An 18,784-nucleotide genomic window follows, 5' to 3' on the forward strand; every position below is an offset into this window, starting at 1 on the left:
CATCATCATGTTCATTATAAGGTCACTTTTGACCCAGGCTGCTCCCATCCAGTTAACGGGGATAGTAGGGGAAGTAGTACAGACTCCTTCCTGCACAATGTAGGACTTCTTTTTTTTTTTTTTTTTTTTTTTTGAGAGGAGTCTCACTGTCGCCAGGCTGGAGTGCAGAGGTGTGATCTCGGCTCACTGCAATCTGTGACTCCCTGGTTCAAGGGATTCTCCTGCCTCAGCCTCTCTAGCAGCTGGGCTTACAGGCACGCACCACCATGCCCAGCTATTTTTGTATTTTTAGTAAAGACGAGGTTTCACCATGTTGGCCAAGATGATCTTAATCTCCTGACCTCGTGATCCACACACCTTGGTCTCCCAAAGTTCTGGGATAGGCGTGAGACACCGTCCCCAGCCTATGTGGGACTTTTTTAATGAGTGAGTTTGGCTTTTCAGTGGCCTGGGCAAAACTTTCTTGCAGTCTGAGCCCTTTTCTATCCAATTACCCTTCCTTCCCCCTACTTTAGCACAGATGTCAGACCAGCAGCATGGTCTGAAAGCTCTTTCTGACAATGCCTGCTTTCCCTGCTTTGTCCTTCACAGCTGTTACCCCAATCCATCTCTTGCATGGCTAATCCCATCTTGGCTTCTCCTTGTTTGACAAAATCGAACACAGCCTGGATCCTGGGGTCCTCAGTGGTCTGAGGAAGAATGTCAGTAGGAAAATATTGAAAGAGAATTCTCAAAAATGTAAAAAGAGAAAGAAGTAGTAATACCTTAGAAAACATTGTATGAAAGAACTTCAAGATTAGGTGGTTAATGACTTCAAATACTGGAGAGAGTTAAATAGGGTGAGAGCTAAAATGAACGCAGTGGGTCAAAAATTTGGGGTTCATTGGCAGAGAAATCATACAATCTGGTTTGCCCTAAAGAATCCTAGGCAATGTCTGTGGTCCTCCTATATTCACAACTTCCCTTTCAAAGTGTCTTGGTTTCAACAATAAATTATATGATATTTGTTCCAGTTAGCTTCTGCTGCCTAGTAAATGACTCTATAACTTAGTGGAATAAAGCAGCCATCATTTTATTATGCTTAAAGATTCTGTGGATCAGGTGTTTAGACAGGGCGCAGAATGAATGGCTTGTCTCTGCTCCATAATATAGAGAGCACAAGATGGGAAAATTCAAATGGCTGGGACTTGAACTACTGGAGATTGAGGTTAGCTGAGACTATTAACCAGAACACATGTGCATGGCCTCTCTGTGTCTTGGGCTTCCTCACAACATGGCCACCTCAAGGTGGTCAGGATTCTTACCTAGTGGCCCATGGCTGTAAGAGTAAATATTCCACTGAAAACAGAGAAAGCTACCTAGCATTGGAAGTCCTATAGCATCACCATCACTCCTGTCATAACCCATTCCAGGGGTTGGCAAACTTTTTCTTAAAAGGCCAGGTAGTAAAAATATTAAGTTTTGTGAGACAAGAGGCAAAAAGAAGGGTATTAGGCAGGTTCTTACATGACTGATTAAAACAGAACCATTTTAAAATATAAAAACCATTTTCAGGTCACATCATAAAATACCAGGGAGCTGGCCAGATTTCACCCCCAAGCCATAGTTTGAAGACCCTTGACCTATTGGTCAAAGATTCAGGGAGAGGGGACTTAGAGCCCACCTATTGACTAGATGGATACCTAAGAATTTGCAGCCATGTTTTAAAACTGACCAACCATTGTCTTCAGTAGTAACTTTTCTTGGTGCACTTTTAGTAGAAGGATGGCATGTGTGTGTGTGTGTGTGTGTGTGTGTATCTGTGTGTGTGTTATTGTTTTGTTTTGTTTGAGACAGGGTCTTGCTTTGTGGTCCAGGCTGGAGTTGAGTGGTGTGATCATGGCTCGCTACAGCCTTGACCTCCCTTGCTCGAGAGATCCTCCTGCTTCAGCCTCCCAAGTAGCTAGGACTACAGACACATTCCACCATGGCTGGCTAACTTTTTTTTTTTTTTTTTTGCACAAAAGGAGTCTCACTATGTTGCCCAGGCTGGTCTCAAATTCCTGAATCAAGTGACCCTCCCACCTCAACCTCCCAAAGTGCTGGGATTACAAGCATGAGCCACACTGCCTGACCAGAATAATGTTGACAAAGGACAATGCAGTGATTGAAGACTTTGGGAGAGGGAGTGAGAAGGTGGGAACTTCCAAAGATTCTAGAAAACATGGAGAGTGTATTTAAAAGGTGATAAAGATCACAGGAATATATTTCTTGTTTTTGTTCTCCTCTTTGTCTTTCCCTTCTCTGCCTTTATTCCTCCTTCCTCTTACTACTGGGGCAGGTACATAGATTTGTAACATGAAGAAAATATGCTGAAGGCCTACTGATGGCTTAAGGCCCCAGAAGAGGTGTTGAAACTCAACTGCCCAAAATTGCTGCATAGGTAATGTCAATCAATGAATTAAGTCTGGTGCTATTATATAAGGAAGTATCTTTTACTTCCGCAGATAAATATGTTCTCCCCTGTTTTTCTAAAAACACACCACCCCTTCCTACCTCAACCTCAGTTTAAAAAAAAAATATTTTAGATTCAGGGACTACATGTGCTTGTTTTTTACATGGGTATTGCATGTATAATGGTGGGGATTGGGCGTTTAGTTTATCCATCACCCAAATATTGAACATTGTACCCAATAGGTAATTTTCAACCATTAACCATCTTCCTCTTTCTCCGCTTTTGGAGTCCACAGAGTCTATAATTTCCACCTTTATGTTCACGTGCACCCGTTGTTTAGTCCCCACCTATAAGCAAGAACATGCAGTATTTAATTTTCTGTTTCTGAGTTAGTTTACTTAGGATAATAGCCTCCAGATACAGCCATGTTGTTGTAAAGAATATGATTTCATTCTTTTTTATGGCTGCATAGTATCCCATGGTAAGTGTGAGTGTGTGTGTGTGTGTGTGTGTGTAATACCGCATTTTCTTTATGCAATCAACCTCAACCTCACTTTTAATAAAAATAAAGAATGTTTTATTTTCCTCTGAGTTTACCAAAATAAAATAAATTCTGCAAATACAATGAAAAGTAGCTGTCAGCACTGAGCTTTGCACTGGGGAGCTTTGCTTTGCACCCTGTCTAGGATAGAGGGGAGGAGTGTCGTAAGTTTGGGAGGAGGGATCCATCCTGTCTCAGGGGATAGAAGATACTCAGTCTCAGCTGATTGTTGGGTTTGTCTCAGTTTTGGGAAACCTTTCAGTTTTCTCAAAGAATCTGCAAAATCTGTAGTGTGGATTTATGTAATATTTTAAATTAATAAATATTGATGTAATCTTTTAAATCTGTAGTTTGGATTTAATCCATCAATCTGTAGGTTGATTATAATGTCTCCTGTTTTTCAAAGGTTTAGTACTGAACCCAGGTCTAGGGTCCACACTGTATGGCTGAATGAAAGGCATTTAAACTTCCTCTCCTAGAGGAAACACTCTGTCATGGTGCTGGTGGGGCTCCCTGGCAAGCAGACACTGAGATGGAGATAAGCATGTAAGAAGTTGACTAGGAAATGCTCTTGTTGATATAGGAGTTAAGAAGAAATTATGTAGGCAGGGTAAGGAAGTCCTTGGTAAGGTTTCCCTTTTAATGAAAAGCACCCTCAAAATCATTTTCTTTTCTAAAAAGAGCAGCCTGTAAAATTGAGCTGCAGACATAGAAAGGCAAGCTAGAAGCTTGCAAGAGTGAATCCCAGCAGTTATGCCAATAGGAAAGGGGCTACCTGGGAACTAGGCATGTTCAAAATGGCGGCTCCATTTTCCCTTTCCTTTGCCAACCATGTGTAAAATAAGGAGCAGGCAACATGGCCGGCCAGGTAGAGAAGCCATTTGCATAATAGAAGATTAGGGTGGGGTGGCCAGCTTCTTTGCTCGCTATGTAAATGTTACACCTGGTCCAACCAATCTTTGGGCCCTATGTAAGTCAGATACCACCTCCTCAAGCCTGTCTATAAAATCAGATGAACTTCACCACAAAGCCGGAAGTCCCACTCAGGTGCCCCTCTCACAGGAGAGAGAGCTATTCTTCTTTCTTTTCCTTTTGCCTATTAAACCTCTGCTCCTAAACTCACTTCTTATGTGTCTGCATCCCCAATTTCCTTGGTGTGAGATGACGAACCTCAGATATTTACCCCACACAACAACACCGCTTCATTGTGACCAACACCAGTGGAAAGGAAGGGAAAGAAGCAATGTTGAGCAGAGGGAGACGTTGAGCCATGTTGAAGTCTCAACAGAAGCTTCAGCCAACCCTTTGGGGAGTTCTCAAGATGGAATGACCCTCTACAGCTAGCCCATATTAGGGTGAGAGGACCTAGCCTTTACATCCTGACATCCATCAGTCATGGGATGTAGGCTGTTCCAGGAATTGGGTGTGGCCTGGGGTGAGGTGTCTCTTTGCTGCTAAGGTAGTTCCCATAGAGAGTGTTTGTTGGTAGCATCCCAGCAACTGGGATAATACATGTTTTATTCCTGGGCCACGACATTCCCTGTATATCAAGAGCTCAGAGAAGACCTGTTAAAGAGTAGTGTCCTCTTCTTTTCTGGGGTCCAGTGTTATATTTGGTTAGAAACACTGATTGCTTAGGAAGATTTCAAGGTGATGTACATGAGATTCTTATGATCTTTCTAGTCTTGTTGAAATAGAATGTACAATACATCCTTTACTGAGAGTGGAACTTGGAATTGTACATAGAAACTTGAATAGAAGTTTGATATTATCTCCCTGAGGAGTACAGGCAGAGCTATCACACACACATAGAAACTTGATGGTCCCTAAACCAACCCACTCATTTAATAAATGAGGACGCCTAGGCTCAGGGAAGTTGGATGAGTTGCCTACATTCAGATTTGGCGAATCCCTTATGGGCTGAAAACTGGAACCAGAATTCCTCACTCCATCCCGGGCTCTTTCTCTGCAATCCTGTGTTGCCTCAATCCTGCCCCATCCTCCATATTAGTCTTGCAATCTGGATTTTTAACACAAATGGCAACTGTGACTTCCACAGATACTAATGAGTTACACATTGTACATTCACTAATGAGTATGAAGCAATTAAAGGATTACGCTGAAATAATGTATGGGCTGTGTCAAGGCAAAAATGAGAAATTCTATTTGCATAGAGTACTATTGATTAGCGTACTGTATCATCGCTCTGAAAACCATTCAAGACGGCATTCAAGGAACTCTGAGATGAGAAGGAGATACTGAGCCCTACAGTACACAGAATATCTCTATTTGTGAGCCAACAAAAGCATATCAGCAGCCCCAGCTGCCTCCGCCACCCCTCCCCATTCCCTGAGCACTACACTGACAGATCTAAATATGAAGAAGAAAAATGTCTCCGACAGGCTGTTATTTTGCTGCCTGAATTGTGTCAGGGAAGTGTAAATATAATCACATTTTATCCGCCAATCTGAAATGGATTTCAGAGGAAGGGATCACAATGTTAGGAGAAATCTTTTTCGTTGTAGCATGCCTTGATTGAAAATAACTCCCTTGTTACCATCAGTGATGTGTTCAAGGGAGAAAAAAACAGTGCAGTTCACGACAGAATTACTAGGCAATTCAATCAAAACCCTGCGCCTCGCTCTTCAGGTTATAAGAGAGACAGGTAAGTCCAAGATTTGCCTCTAGAGTGTGCGGATGGTTCTGAAAAATCTTCATTTAGACATCTGCATCTCCAGTGGTTACACTGTTAACCATGGCAGAAACAAGAGCTTCGGCTAGGCATGGTGGCTCACCTCTGTAATCCCAGTAATTTGGGAGGCTGAGAGGGGAGGATCACTTGAAGCCAGGAGTCCGAGACTAGCCAGGGCAATATAATGAGACTTGTCTCTACAAAAACTAAGCAAAGTTAGCAGGCCATGGTGGTGTGTGCCTATGGTCCCAGCTACTCAGGAGGCTGAGGTGGGAGAATCACTTGAGCCTGGGAGGTTGAGGCTGCAGTGAGCCATGACCACACCACTGCACTCCAGCCGGGGCAACAGAGTGAGACCCTATCTCAAAAAGAAAGAAAGAAGGAAAGAAACACTAACCTCTCCTAAAGCAGCTGCTTAATTCCTTGGCTTCACCCTTTTAGGAGAACTTTTAATTCCAGAGCAGGATAAACAGACTCTTTCTTCTTCCCCCTGAGTCCTAAACATACTGAATTTGTAGCCTAATCATTAGTTTTGTCTTACTTTTCTGTTAAATGAATATATATAGAATTGCCAATTGGTCTTTCTTTCTTTTTCTTTCTCTCTTTCTTTCTTTCTTTTATTCTTTCTTCTTTCTCTCTCTCCCTCCTTCCCTCCGTCCCTCCTTCCCTCCCTCTGTCCTTCTCCTTCTCCCTCTCTCTCACTTGCTTTCCTCTTTTCTATTTTTTTATTTTTTGAGACAAGGTCTCACTCTGTCACCCAGGCTGGAATGCAGTGGCACAATCCTAGCTCACTGCAACCTCAAACTCCTGGGTTTAAGTGATCCTCCCACCTCAGCCTCCCAAGTAGATGGGACTATAGGCATGCACCACCATGCCAGGACTAACTCTCTTTTTCACTTTTGGGTAGATGGAGGTCTTGCTAAGTTGCCCAGGCTAGCCTCAAACTCCTGGGCTCAAGTGATCCTCCCACCTTGGCCTCCCAAAATGCTGCGATGACAGACGTGCGCCATTGCCCCCAGCCAAGAACTTCTTTTCCACATCAGATAGTCAGGATGAGTTGAGAGAATTCTATTACAAAGCAGAGACACCGGATGTTTAATTGGACATGCATCCTTAGTGTGCGTGTGTGTGTGTGTGTCTATGAAATATTCATATATTAATTCAACTTAAAATCAGTCATACCCAGATTCTCAGCCTTGCACCCCATCTCCACTGCCATAGCCCTTAGAGTATATAAACTGTCCCCCAAATAATAAGCTCCTCTTTAAGGAGGAGAAAAATCCATGAAGAAGCATTGAGGTTGTCCCCAGAGCAGCCAGTTCCCAGAGATCAAACAGTCTGTTCCAGACTGCTCACTGTTGTCATAGCACATGTAATGTTGCTTGAATTAAGAGCAGAGGAAAGCTGCAAAGATCACCTCAGGTGTCTGCCAATAATGTGACTTGACATTTTAAGCTGGTCTCCTATTACTTTTGCTCTTTTCACCGAGAAATATCCACGTGACACCTCCTCAAAATTGTCAAGGCATCAATGTAGACCTATCCTCCCCACTCGGGCATTCAAAGAGGAGGAAAAGCAGAAATAGTCACTACACGGTTACATTCTTGGGTAAAATTACTTATCTAAATTTAGAACTAGGCCAGGCTTTGAGGCTTGCCCTTCGTTCGAGGTCTAATGCATGAAAGACCTTGTGTTGGGCAATTTTGCAGGTTTGCTTAGAAGGGGGCATTTAATCCAATTTGATCTCCAGTGAATGCATCAGGGGCTGAATCTCTGCCGCTGGGGGAACCACGCTGCCTGCCCTCTGGTTTCCAGGCACTTTGAGAAAGATTCTTTTTGATGTCAGTGGGAGCTCTGTTTCCAAAAAGAAGCAATGACACAAGAACCTGCCTAAAGAAATGGAGAGCCAGGGTCTCTTTTTGAGAACATTTCTCCCCTGGTTTGTCAGCCAATAATACCCACGGTGCTGAGGGCGGGAGCAAACACATTCCATGGCAGCTGCTGGGTCAGGATGGGTGGGGGACATTTTCTTATGATGACAGAATTTGGATATTTAGCCTATATATTTTAAGGCCAAATCCCTTCCAGCAGGAAACAATTACTAAAGTCATCACTTGAGGCTATGCTGATTTTTTGTATCATCTCAGCTACTGCTCTAATGGAAAAAAAAAAAAAAGAGCAAGTTATATAAGTTACAAAGTCATTAGTGTTCATCAATAAAAGAAAGTGAATTTGAGGCCGGTGCGATGGCTCACGCCTGTAATCCCAGCACTTTGGGAGGCTGAGGCAGGTGGATCACCTGAGGTCAGAAGTTTGAGACCAGATTGGCCAACATGGTGAAACCCCATCTGTACCAAAAATACTAAAATTAGCCAGGCATGGTGGCAGGTGCCTGTAATCCCAGCTACTCAGGAGGTTGAGGCAGGAGAATCTCTTGAACCCGAGAGGTGGAGGTTGTGTGAGCTGAGATCGCGTCACTGCACTCCAGCCTGGGCAACAAGAGTGAAACTCCATCTCAAAAAAAAAAAAAGGTGAATTTGAACCTCAAAACCTCTTCTCTTCTATCCTGAGCCACACTGTTTTTCCCCTGCTACAAACATTCATAATCAAGTCTCTAGGTAGGACTTCAATTAATAAATGATTATTCTTCACAATGTCATCATAAGTGGAACCTCATTGTTTTCAAGATTCTCTCTTTCATCATTTGCTCAAGGTGTATCAGTTAGCTTTTGCTGCCTAATAACTAGCCCCATTTGGTAGATTAAAAACTCTACCTTTCATCACTTACATAGGTGGTCAGTTGGGGCTCGGATGAGCTGGATGCTTCCTCTGTTGTGGTCTCATTCAAGTGTTTATGGTCAGCAGACAATCAACAGCTTCACTGAAATAACTAGGTATTGGCTAAGAGAACAGGATAACTGGGCCATACATCCTCACCATCCAGTAGGCTAGCCCAGGCTGGTTCAAAAATTGGTGATTGCAAGGTTTGTAAGAGCAGGAAGAGAGGAAGCTGCAAGTGCTCTTCAGGCCTAGGAATGAAACATAAACAGGGACTGCTAGGGACTGTGGCTCATGCCTGTAATCCCAGCACTTTGGGAGGCTGAGACAGGAGAATTGGTTAAGGCCAGGAATTCAAGGCAGGCCTGGCAACATAGTGATATAGGGATACCCCATCTCTCTAAAAAAAAAAAAAAAAAAAAATTTAAGTAGCTAGGCATGGCGGTGCACACCTGTAGTCCTAGCTACTTAGGAGGGTGAAGTGGGAAGGTTGCTTGAGCCCAGGAGGTGGAGGCTGCAGTGAGCTATAACTGCACCACTGCACTGCAACCTAGGTGATAGAGCAAGACCCTGTCTCCTTTAAAAAGCAAACAAACAAAAAACAGGGTAATTTCCACCACATTCTAAGCAAATCCAAGGCCAGGTATGGTGGCTCATGCCTGTAATCCCAGCACGTTGGGAGGCCAAGGATGATGGATCACCTGAGGTCAGGAGTTAGAGACCAGCCTGGCCAATATGGTGAAACCCCGTCTCTACTAATAATACAAAAATTAGCCAGGTGTGGTGGTGGGCACCTGTAATCCCAGTTACTCAGGAGGCTGAGGCAGGAGAATCACTTGAACGTGAGAGGTGGAGGTTGCAGTGAGCCAAGATTGCACCACTGCACTCCAGCCTGGGTGACAGATTGAGACTCTGTCTCAAAAACAAAGAAACAAAAAACAAAAACAAGCAAACAAACAAACAAAAAAAACTAAGTAAATCAAAAGGCTAACCTGTATTCAAAGACTGGAGAAGTAGACCCAGTTCCTTGATGGCAGAAGCTGTACTATATTGTGGTGAATTTTGTAATCTACCATACAAGGTTTGCTGGGGCTAACGTTTTAATACTGTGTAGGTGTAGCCAAGAGTTGCTAATGAGCAGGAATCAGATCCAACCTGAGTTTCTGTTTCTGATACTTACCTAGACCAGGAGAGAAAGGGACTAGGCAACTCAATGTTGTTGAATAAAAGCAAGTGGAGAGTTTAAAAGTATACATTTTTTAATAGAGACTTGGTGCTAGAAATATAAACACAGAAAAGGTCACGAATCTGAGTAATTGCACACTCATGTTAAGGTAGAGATGGCCACTAGTCCCCTATCACGGTCCTCTGTTGCTTCCCATTCTGCCTCCCCATGGTGGGGACCCTTTTAGGACTTCACCATCTATAATCACAGTGCTTTGGGAAGCAGAGGCAGGAGAATTGCATGAGGCCATCAGCTTGAGACCAGCCTGAGCAAGATACTGAGAACCCATCTGTACAAAAATAAACATACAAAAATTAACCATGTGTGGTGTTGGTCACTTGTAGTCTCAGCTACTTGGGAGGCTGAGTTGGGAGGATTGCTTGAGCCCAGGAGTTCAAGGCTGCAGTGAGCTGTGATAGTGCCATCGCATGCCAGCCTGGGGGCAGAGCAAGACCCTGTCTCTAAAATAAAATAAAAGAAAAAAGAAAAAGAAACACTTTTTTTGCATACCTGGAACCTCCCCTTAGACTATGTGTCTGAAGCTGTGTTTCCTCTTTGATGTCTATAAGGAAAATGTTCCTCCTACTTGAGGCCACATTCACTTACTCTCCCTTCAGGCTTTTATGGGCTAACCATGTAGGAAACCAAAGCATTAACACCTAGACAAGAATGACTCCCATATAACAAAAGGGATTATTTTCTCCTTGCAAACATTTTCCAGAGAAGTGCTTTCCTGATTTCCCTTCTGGAGAAGTGTTTATGACCTGGTTGAAGAAATCCAACAAGGAAGTCGGTAAAATTTGCCTTTAATGCCCCTCAGCTTTCTCTTTCTGCATCCTATTTTCTGTTTATTCTCCTCAGGTCAACGTTGCCTGATTTTGAGAAACCCTGCGTGTCTGCTTTTGCCTGAGTTTTCAGCCCTTGGCAAGAACAACATGCCAGGTATTTATGCCTTCATGGGCTTACCTAACCGTGCTACCTTTTCAGAGGTATTTGCAGTATTTGTATGTTAAACCTGATCTCTAATATAAAATATAAGTTTTTTGTGTGTGTTTGTTTTTTGCTTATTGTTTTGAGACAGTGTTGCTCTGTCACCCAGGCTGGAGTACAGTGGTGTGATCATAGCTCACTGCAGCCTTTTCTCCTTGAGCTGAAGCAATACTCCCACCTCAACCTCCTGAGTAGCTTGGACTACAGGTGCTTCCTACCACACCAGGCTAATTTTTTTAATTATTTTTTTTTGTAGTAATGGGATCTTGCTATGTTGTCCAGACTGGTCTCAAACTCCTGGGCTCAAGCGATCCTCCCACCTCAGCCTCCCAAAGTGCTGGGATTACAGGCATGAGCCACTGTGCTAGACCAAAATATAAGGTTTTTATTATCTGTGAAACAAAAGTACAGAATCACTTTAAATATTGTAAACTACCTATGAAAGATATAAATTAGTTTTGGATTGAAAATGAATTGCACTTAAGAAGAAAAATGTGTAACTGCAGACACTAAAGGGGTCACCTGGGATGGGGGCCTTTCTCAATAATTCATCAAATTGAACCTTCTGATAATTTGGTTATTTGCCTCTGAGTGAGATCACACCAAAGTCTCATAACCTTCCAAGCTGCCTTCTCTTCAACCCTAATTACCTCCCTTCCTTAGATTCTTCTGTCCAGAACCTGTGCAGATATCCTACAATATGACTCCATTGTGCTTTTGTCAGTGGTTCTGAGGTTGTTACAGGACTGCCAGATGGGTATGACCACTGCACAGCAACATGCCAACACACCAAGACAGCAGGGTTTGCAGCAGAGAAAGAGTTTAATAATTACAAGCCCGCCAAAAAAGGAAACAGGAGGAATTCTTGAGCCTCAAATCCATTTCACTGAGGGGTTTTGGGCTTCAGTGTTTAAGGAAATCACAGAGGGTGAGGGGCTGGAAAATTGGGATTGTTGATTGGTTGAGGTAAGGGGGATGAAATTATCAGGATGTGGAAAATGCATTCTTCCATGAGTCAGTTTCTTGTGGAGCCTGCAGGCCAGCTGGTGTCAGTAGTGTAAGGTAGCTTTGTTGGTATGCAGAACCTAAAGGAGAAACTCAAACAGAGTTTATCATCTCATAATGTCTTTGATTTTATTTACAGAACAAATAAAGAGTCTTGGGATAAATAGCATCCAGCTAAAGGAAGTGTAACAAAGGGCAAGCTGTCTTAACAAGGACTACTGATTGTACTGCATGCCTAATTGAATTTTATTTTTCTCCCCTTAACCAAATTCATAAAATTTTAGTCCAAGGGGAGAACCTCAGACTCTTTTCTGAACCAGTGCATCCTCAAGGATTCTCATTGTTCTTCTGGCTGTAGTTGGAGCATTTTCTGAAGAAGAAACTGCTGATCAAGGTGGAGGAGGAGAGAGCCTTGACAGCCTGGCCCATGGCAGCACGACACAATCATCTTTGTTCTTAAAAAATGTCCCTGAGATGTCACTGCTGAGGAGCACAGAGACGGAAACAGAACGTGAATATGGCTGACAACCAAAATGAGTGAGTGAGGCATAAGTCTCCATGATCGAGGTTTTTTTGTGGGTGGTTTTCTTGTGTTTTTTTTTGTTTGTTTGTTTTGTTTTATTTATTTATTTATTTGAGACAGAGTCTCATTCTGTCACCCAGGCTGGAGTGCAGTGGTGTGATCTTGGCTCACTACAACCTCCTCTCCTGGGTTCAAGTGATTCTCATGCCTTAGCCTCCTGAGTGACTGGAATTACAGGCACACACCACTATACCTGGCTAATTTTTGTATTTTTAGTAGAGGCGGGGTTTCACCATGTTGGCCAGGCTGGTCTCAAACTCCTGATCTCAAGTGATCCATCTGCCTAGGCTTCCCAAAGTGCTGGGATTACAGATGTGAGCCACGGCACCCTGCCTCGATCATCAAGGTTTATCAAGCCACTTCAGGGCACCTCCAGGAAAAACACAAGCCACAGATAAATCTGTGGCTGTTCTTCAGAAAAGGTTTTTGGTAGGGAGGTTAGTATTTTTTTTTTTCTCGAGACTGAGTCTCACTCTATTGCCCCAGCTGGAGTGCAGAGGCAATCTCAGCTCACCGCAACCTCCTTCTCCCAGGTTCAAGCAATTCTTGTGCCTCAGCCTCCCAAGTAGCTTGGATTACAGGTGCCAGCCACCATGCCCAGCTAATTTTTGTGTTTTTAGTAGAGACGGGGTTTCACCATGTTGGCCAGGCTGGTCTCGAACTCCTGACCTCAAGTGATCCACCCGCCTCAGCCTCCCAAAATGCTGGGATTACAGGTGTGAACCAGGGTGCCCAAACAGGAGGTTAGTACTTATAGATTTCCTTAAAGAGTGGGGGATGGAAGACAGGCAGGCAGGCAGCGGATAGCTACATTCCTGAGAGAATTTAGTTAGTTTAGTAAATCTACGTTTTACATAAGATAATGTGAATGTCCAGAGAGAAAAAGGGGAATAAAGGAAGAGTCAGTTATGCAGACCTCTCTGGGTAGATGGAAGAAGGAACCTTGACTTTGTTCTGCACCTGGGAAGATGAGCTTGTAATAAACATTGTCAGTGTGGAGTTTTAGGAGCTAGAATTAGGTTGCAGATTTAAAGTTACAGTTGGTATGTCTTTGTTTATGGAAGGTCAGCAAAGAATTTGCTTATGGGCTGGGTGCGGTGGCTCATGCCTGTAATCCCAGCGCCTTGGGAGGCCTAGGCGTGTGGATCATGAGGTCAGGAGATCGAGACCGTCCTGGCTAACATGCTGAAACTCCATCTCTACTAAAAATACAAAAAATTAGCCAGGCATGGTGGCACACCACCTGGCTACTCAGGAGTACACACACACCTCAGCTACTCAGGAGGCTGAGGAAGGAGAATCACTTGAACCTGGGAGGTGGAGGTTGCAGTGAGCCGAGTTGGCACCACTGCACTCCAGCCTGGGTGACAGAGTGAGACTCTGTCTCAAAAAAAAAAAAAAAAAAAGAAAGAAAAAAAGAATTTGCTTATGAATGATATGGAGGCTGTCCTTCCCAGATCCTTAGGTCTTTTACCTCTCCACGGGCAACCTAGCTGATGCATAATATTAGTGACAGGTATTCATTCGGAAGAGGGTGTTGCAATGACCTTCTCTTTTGCATAAGTAGTTTGCAGGACCCTGAGATTTTTATTTCCCTTTACTTGACTAAGATACAGCAGTAAACAAACAAAACTGACCAACGCACCCAGCATTGTTGCTTTAGTTAATGTTAGGCTGGTCTCTTCACTGTTTACTGTATTCCATACTTTCCCTGCTGCCAACCTTCCCCTATATTCATTAAAGAAAGGAAGACAGAAAGAAAGATGGAAGAAGACACAGCATATTGAACTATGATGGATTCATCATTGCTCACTGCAGCCTTGTGGGAAGAGGTTGGGTGATCCGCCAGTGAGCAAGCAGGCTCAGATGGAGCTGAGGGTCCCCTGGTCATCCAAGGTCAGCTCGACTCCACCGTCCCGTCATTACCCCATTTGCTTCCTTGAGAGTTTAGAAAACTGAAGATTTTTCTAAAGACAGGAGATTAGAACTGAAACAATCGTTGGAGCTATCCAGCTCAACTCCCTTGGTTTTAAATATATATTTTTTTAAAAATCCTGTCTAGTACATAAGTGTATTCGTTTTCCATTGCTGCTGTAACAAATTAAAGCCATAAGAAAATCTTAATGGCTTAAAGCAATGCAGAATTATCTTACAGTTCTGGAGGTCAAAAGTCCAAAATAGACTAAAACTGAGGTGTCAGCACGGGTTGTTCATATCTGAGGGTTCTCAGGAAAAGTACATTTTCTTGCCTTTTGCAATTCTGGAAGTCTCCATATTCCTTGGCTGATGGTCCCCATGGGGGCCACAGGCTCCTGTCCCCCTAAATGTTTGCTGAAATTTCACTGGCATGAAACAGATTGCTTAATAGGAGAAAGGCATACAAGTTTATTCAATGTGTGTACAAGGAGCCTTCAGAATGAACACCCAACCCAACAGTAAGAAACAGAAGCTTATATTTGAAAGAATGCAGACCCAGTGAAGCCAGAAGCAGGTTATGTTGATAAATCAGGTTTAGTGGCAAGACAGGTTATGAGAAAGAGAGAAAGGAAGAGGCCTGGCTAGCAAAGGTGGTCTTGTTACGTAGATGAAGTCTCCCTCAGAGAGAAAAGGTGGTTAAGGTTTCTTTCCAGATATTTTTTTCCACTTTTATTTTAGATTCAGGGGTACGTGTGCAGGTTTATTACAAGGGTATACTGCATGATGCTGAGGTTTGGGGTACAATCAAACCCATCACCCAGGTAGTGAGCATAGCACCCAATAGGTACTTTTTATTTATTTTATTTTATTTCACTTTTGAGACACAGTTTCACTCCGTTGTCCAGGCTGGAGTGTAGTGGCACCATCTCGGCTCACTGTAACCTCCGCCTCCTGGGTTCAAGCAATTCTCATGCCTGAGCCTCTTGAGTAGGTGTGATTACAGGTGTGCACCACTACACCTTGCTGATTTTTGTATTACTAGTAGAGGTGGGGTTTTGCCATGATGTCTGGGCTGGTCTCCAACTCCTGACCTCAAGTGATCCATGCACCTTGGCCTTCCAAAGTGCTGGGATTACAGGTGTGAGCCACTGTGCCTGGCCCAGTAAGTGCTTTTTCAACCTTTAGCCCCCTCCCTTCCTCTCTCTTCTTGTAGTTGCCAGTGTCTATCATTCCCATCTTTATGTCTGTGTGTACCCAATGCTTATCTTCCATTTATAAGTGAGAACCTGCAGTATTTGGTTTTCTGTCTCTGAGTTAATTTGCTTAAGATAATGACCTCCAGCTGCATCTGCGTTGCTGCAAAGGACATCATTTCCTGCTTTTTATGCCTGCATAGTATTCCAGGTGTATATGTACCACATTTTTTTTAAATCTAATCCACCACTGATAGACATCTAGGTTTATTCCATGTCTTTGTTATTGTGAATAATGCCACAATTAACATACAGGTGCATGTGTCTTTTTAGACTTTTAAAGGTGTCATATTCTCAATCTCTCCCAGATCCAAGAGAAGCATAGAAAGGGGAGGTATGGCTAAATTTACAGAGATTTTCTACAGATGCAAATTTTCTCCATCTCAGTCTGCTAGCCCTGAAGCAGCCATTTCAAAATATATTAAAGGAATATATTGTAGTGTAAAGTATTTCGACTTTCTTCATTCCCATCTTCAAAGCCAGCAATGGCTTGCTCAATCTTTCTCACATAACATCATTTTGTCACTGATTCTTCTGCCTCCCTCTTCTCCATGGAAAAAAAAATACCCTTATCTTTTTAACGGTTGAGTCCATCCAGATAATCCAGTAGGACCGCCTTATCACAAGGTCAATCGATTAGAAGGTTTAATTCCATTTGTAACCCTAATTCCCTTTTTGCCATCCAATCCAACATATTCACAGGTTCTGAGGCCTAGGATGTGGACATCACTGGGGATTGACCACAGCTGGTCAGTTTAAGTTTATACCAGAATGTAAGATGTCTAATTCCCAGATGATGTCCTCTTTCACCCATTTCTAAATATTTTCTTGTGAATGAAGAGTAAGATAATTTGTGAATATCTAATGACTATCCCTTCTCCCAGTGGAATCTATGAACTTAAGGTTATCACAAATGGGAAAAACAAACAAATCCTAAAACTTCTCTACAAATCCTTATTCTTTTGGCTAAAAAAAGAAGGGTATACCAGCCTGGGCAATATGATGAGGCCTCATCTCTACAAAAAATTTTAAAAATTTGCTGGGCATGGTGGTGTGTGCCTATGGTCCCAGGTATTTCGGAAGCTGAGGCAGGAGGATCACTTGAGTTCAGAAGGTGGAGGCTACAGTGAACTATGATCATGCCATTGCTCTCTCACCTGGGGAACTTAGTGAGACCTTGTCTCGTAAAAAAAAAAAGGAAGGGTATCTTTCCTATCACAGCAGCCAGGCACCAGCTTATGCAACAGACAGTCATTGCACTTCTTTCTTTCTTTCTTTCTTCTTTCTTTCTTTCTTTCTTTCTTTCTTTCTTTCTTTCTTTCTTTCTTTCTTTCTTCTTTCTTTCTTTCTTTCTTCTTTCTCTCTCTTTCTTTCTCTTTCTTTCTTTCTTTCTTTCCTCTCTTTCTTTTTGAGACAGCTTCTCACTCTGTCACCAGGCTGGAGTGCAGTGGTACAATCTTGGCTCACTGCAATCTCCACCTTCTGGGTTCAAGTGATTCCCCTGCCTCAGCCTCCCAGCCTCCCAAGTAGCTGGGACTACAGGCGTGCACCACCATGCCTGCCTAATTTTTTGTTTTGTTTTGTTTTTTGTATTTTAGTAGAGACGGGGTTTCACCATGTTGGCCAGGATGGTTTTGAACTCCTGACCTCAAGTGACCCACCTGCCTCAGCCTCCCAAAGTGCTGGGATTATAGGCATGAGCCACCACACCCGGCCTGCATTCCTTTCTTCTAGGACAAACTGCAGAGGCCATTCTTAGAAACGGAAGGTGTCCTGTTATACCAATGCTTGTAAAGTGCCTTCTCATATCTGAATTTCAAAATTCATGGGCCTACCTGAACCAAGACTCACTACTTTTCCCCTCTGAAATCACCATTGGCTCCAAACGTTAATATAGCTAAAGGGAAGTTGGCATTGCGCATTGGAGAACATGTTACAGAATCATGCAAAATGAAGTAGGGTTTTGGGCAGGGATATTAATCTGTATATGGAGGGAGGGAGGGAAGGAGAGAGGGAGGGAGGGAATGAATATATATTAAACTTCAATCCAGTACTACACAGTGTAACAAGTCTGCATATTTATTCACATATTCATTTAACAAATACCTATTACATCCCTTTTTGATAAATACCATGTGTACCGTCTAGGTTCTGGGCATATAGCCTTAAACAAGATAGCGATCTTGCCCACAAGAAGTGGTGGAAGAGTCAGGCAATAAATAAATAAATATATAGATAACATAAATAATGTCGTATGGAGGTAAATTTTATAAACACTTTAAAGAGGCCAAAAGGGATAGAGTGATCAGAGACAGAAGGTGCTGAATGTTGTCCCATGATCCTGGGGGAAGGTGCTCCTATTGTTACTGGGGGTCCTTGCTCACAGAGCTCCCAAGATGGTGGCGAGCCACTTCCAAGATGGTGGCAGGCTGCTTCCAAGATGGTGGCAAGCCTCATGTTCTCTGACCTGGGATTCTTGGCCTCAGGGATTCCAAGGAATGGAATCTTGGGCCATGCGGTGAGTGTTATAGCTCTATTAGAAGCCATGGGTCACAGAAGAGAACCGTGGAACCCAGTGACTAGTGTTCAGCTTGATTAGGATGAACCCGGGCACTTAACCATGCAGGAACAATGGCAAGCCTTTAGCCCAATCAGGAGTGCCAATGGGCGCCTCGCTGGATCAGGAACACAGCAGACACCCTGCTGGATCCGGAGGGATGGGAGTCAGCAGCAGGTCTGCGACGGTGGCAAACAGCAGTGGTGGACAGTGAGCGAAAGCTCATCTCAAGCCGTAACAAACATGGACCAGAAGATTGCAGTTGCAAGATTTAATAGAGTGAAATAGAGTGAAAACAGAGCTCCCATACAAAGGGAGGGGACCCAAGGGGGTTGCCGTTGCCGGCTCGAATGCCTGGGTTTATATCCTGATCATTGTCCCTCCCGCTGTGCTCTCAGGCAACAGATGATTGGCTATTTCTTTACCTCCTGTTGTTGCCTAATTAGCATTTTAGTGAGCTTTCCTTACTATCTGAATGGTTATGTGTGAGCTAAGTTGCAAGCCCTGTGTTTAAAGGTGGAAGCGGTCACCTTCCCAGCTAGGCTTAGGGATTCTTAGTCGGCCTAGGAAATCCAGCTAGTCCTGTCTCTCACTATCACCAAAGCTCAGTACACTACATGGAGGCATGTGTGATGGAGAGCTCTGTGGGATTCTATGAATTGTGCAGTCTAGTGTTATGCAGTCTTTCTATGTAAAAATCCCTACAGGTAGGCAGGGCTTCTCCTACCCCCAGTGACAGCCCTCAGACACATTACGATGGCCTCCAAAACAGGGCAGTGTTTATCCCATATGCTTTTATCTCTAGCAGC

Source organism: Pan paniscus, chromosome 6 (genome assembly GCF_029289425.2).
Source record: "Pan paniscus chromosome 6, NHGRI_mPanPan1-v2.0_pri, whole genome shotgun sequence".
Classification (NCBI taxonomy): Eukaryota; Metazoa; Chordata; class Mammalia; order Primates; family Hominidae; genus Pan; species Pan paniscus.